The sequence below is a fragment of the Helianthus annuus genome, chromosome 10, assembly GCF_002127325.2.
Source record: "Helianthus annuus cultivar XRQ/B chromosome 10, HanXRQr2.0-SUNRISE, whole genome shotgun sequence".
NCBI lineage: Eukaryota > Viridiplantae > Streptophyta > Magnoliopsida > Asterales > Asteraceae > Helianthus > Helianthus annuus.
The window spans coordinates 104,325,175-104,328,714 of record NC_035442.2 but is presented as its reverse complement, the minus strand read 5'-3'; the positions used below and the strand labels follow the sequence as shown (position 1 = coordinate 104,328,714).

The following is a 3,540-nucleotide window of genomic DNA, read 5'->3' as shown; positions in this document are numbered from 1 at the left end:
AACAACTTCGAACTTCGCAACCTTCCATGGGCTTGCGGACGAGGATCCCCATTTACATATTACTAATTTCTTAGAAATATGTGATACCTTTCGGATCAATGGAGCATCAAACGACGCCATCCGCCTTCGAATGTTTCCATTTTCACTAAAAGACCGAGCTAAGGCTTGGCTTAATACCCTCCTAGTTGGCTCGGTAAACACCTAGGATGAACTAGCCCAAAAGTTTCTATATAAGTATTTCCCTCCTGCTAAAATGGCTAAAGTAATGACCGAAATTAATACATATTCACAAGAGGATGGGGAATCCTTATATGAAACTTGGGAAAGGTTCAAGGAGCTACTAAGAAAGTGTCCTCATCACGGTCTTGCGGTATGGCAACAAGTATCCACTTTCTATAATGGGTTGTTGCCACACACAAGACAAACACTTGACTCTAGCTCCGGGGGAGTTTTAGGTAATCGTCGCCCAAATGAAATATATAATCAAATTGAGGAAATTGCTCAAACCAATTTTCAGTGGCACACTCCCCGAGGCAATAAATCTATTGCCCCGGGCGCCCATAAGGTTGATGAAAGCACTTCTTTACAAGCTCAAATCGAGGCCTTTTCTTCAAAAATCAAAAAGCTAGAGATGGAAAAAACGGCCTCGTTTATGGCTTGTGAGGGGTGTGGTGGGCCACATGAAAATTGGAGTTGTATGAAAGAAGTAGATAATCAAACAGAGTCGGTAAACTACATTGATAATAGAACTAGACCGTCGGGTCCTCCAACGGGTACCTACAACTAAGGATGGCGTAACCATCCTAACCTTGGTTGGAGAGAACCCGGCAATAGTAGTAACCAACAAAATCTAAACCAATGAACAAACTTTCAACAACTAAGAAATGAGTCACAAAATTTCTCTCAACAACAAGGGGGACGAGAAAGGCTTGAAGATACCGTATCTCGCCTCATCTCCGACACCGAAAAGAAAAACTCTGATCGATTTCAACAATTGGAATTGAATTTTAGAAATCAACAAGTTAGTATTCAAAACGTTGAAAAACAATTAAATCAACTAGCTCAAAATTTCTCCGAGAGACCACAAGGCGCGTTACCAAGTAATACCGAAACCAACCCAAAAGTACAGGTACATCTCATCACATTGAGAAACCGTACCGTGGGTCCCGAGGAGGCTCCATTACCTCCAACTGAAAGAAGCCGATCTAGCCAAACCACAACTCCACCCACGACCCAACAAGAGAAGGCTTCTCCACCAAATCAAGAGCCCACCAAGAATGCTCCGGTTCCGTACCCCGGACGGTTAATTTGCCAAAAGACCGACGAGCAATTTGTAAAGTTCGAAAATTTGCTAAAACAATTACATGTTAATATTCCATTTATCGAAGTCCTAACTCAAATGCCTAAATATTCAAAATTTATGAGGGACTTCCTCACTCATAAAAGGAAAATTGAATCATTGCAATTAGTTAATTTAGGCGAAGAATGCTCCGCCTTACTACTCAATAAACTCCCGCAAAAGAAGATTGACCCTGGAAGCTTCACAATTCCTTGTTCGATTGGGGAATCCCTCATTCGCAATGCACTAGCCGACCTCGGGGCTAGCATCAACCTCATGCCCGCATCAATGTTCAACCGACTCGGCCTAGGGAAAACAAGCCCTACAAAAATGAGTATACAACTCGCCGATAGGTCCGTCAAATATCCACAAGGTGTCGCTGAAAATCTATTGGTCAAAGTCGGCGAATTTGTCTTCCCGGCCGACTTTGCCATAGTAGATATAGAGGAAGATACCGAAGTACCACTCATCTTAGGGAGGCCATTCCTAGCTACGGCCCCGCAGTAGAAGACATGAATGATGGAACACTAACATTGAGGATTGGGGACAAGGAAATGAAGTTTGGAGTTAGGAAGAGAGTAGAAGACGACGACCTGGTCAATTACATGAAGGTCATAGACTCGAGTTTGGATAACGCTCTCCGACGGTGCAACATGGGATGCAAAACATCCCACTTGGGTAACATATGACCAGGCTTTGGGTCTAGCCAAGGACCCTTATAAACGTGGCGCACCACGGGGGCATTTCGCGGAACTATCCTTAGTTTAGTTTAGATTAATTTTTATGTTTTCTAGTTTAGTTTTAATTTTCAGGAATAAAACACACTCGGGATGGTGAAGGATACCAAGGGAAACTTGAATCAGCACCCCATGCACAAAAACAAGGCCACCCGACAATTTTTCTTCATTACAGCACGGGGCCGTGCTCAGCCAACACGCCCCATGCTCAACCATCTGCAGAAAAATGCCCAGTTCAGGTAACTGGACACGGGGCGTGCTCGCTGAACACGCCCCCGTGCCCAGGCTTTTGTTTCTTTTTACTAGTTTCTGTTACTAGCGATCTGAACACGGGGCCGTGCCCGGACACCACGGGGCCATGTCCAGACGCCCAGTAACATAAATTTTTGTTTTTTCACACCTTTTTACACATTGAATCAACCTAAAAACTTTTTTTTGGGACACATTGAGGACAGTGTGTAATTTAAGTGTGGAGGGATGCTAAAACCTTGAGTTTTGCAAGTCCTAATTACAAGCCTTACACAAAACTCTATTGGAACCGCTAATCACCCCAAATTTTTTCATTTTTTTTACTTATCTAGGTTTAATTTGGGAATTTCAAGTTCTAAAAAGGTTATATTTTTACTAATTTACAACCGATAGCGTCGTTATAAAAAGGACCAACATAAGAAAATTATGAAATGGCATGACAAATCTAGTTAAAATTTGATTATATATACTTGATCACATAAAATCCCATTCCCACAAAAGTGAGTTTTGAGCCTTTATTGAGCACACAAATACACATCTTTAAACTAAATGCTCATTTTTCGTTTCTTGCGTGAATAGCCGCTTGGTTCTTACAACTCTAGAACTTGCCACGACGATATATTCCCGGTCCTTACCAACTTAAACCCGAGTAAGTAAATGACGAAGGCATTAGGGCTAACCCTTTTTATTTCTACACCATTATTTTTTCTTTTTTTTTAACCACCTACCCAAAATCCCCCTAGTTAACCCCTTTGAGCCTAAACCTTTTCATTTCTTAACCCAAAACAAACACCCTTTTACCCACCAAAACCCTTTTTCATTTTAAACCCTTTGTTTTAGTAACAAAGCTCGGTTTTTCTTATGACTTGTTAAAAAAAATGAATATTGATGAAGCCAAAAGAAATAAACAAACAAGTTTATCAAAAAGAACTTTGTTTGAAGAATTGTTTCATCAAAATAAAAAGTTACAAAAAATAAAAAGTCTTAAGAAAACCGGCGCTTTTTACGCCTTTCGTCCTTTTCTACTAACCACTAACCCAACCACCTACCTTTAACCCATGCCTAACCCTTCCCCAAAGTCCTCTTGATATTTACAAAGGTATATAGTTAAAAGGAGGAGGATTGATTGCTTGGCAAGCATATGGTAGGAGTAAGTTCCATGCCGCTCTCGAGTGTTTCACTAAAATACATCTTCGGCCGAGTGTTGAGTGATCC

At 41.2% G+C, this 3,540-nt stretch overlaps 1 non-coding gene across 1 annotated transcript; it reads right to left on the bottom strand.

Moving 5' to 3' along the window:
* Positions 1–259: 259 nt before the first annotated feature.
* LOC118483414 lies at positions 260–366 on the bottom strand. The gene has a single exon (XR_004870702.1). It is a non-coding gene; the product is annotated as a small nucleolar RNA R71 (small nucleolar RNA).
* Between the last annotated feature and the right edge of the window lie 3,174 nt (positions 367–3,540).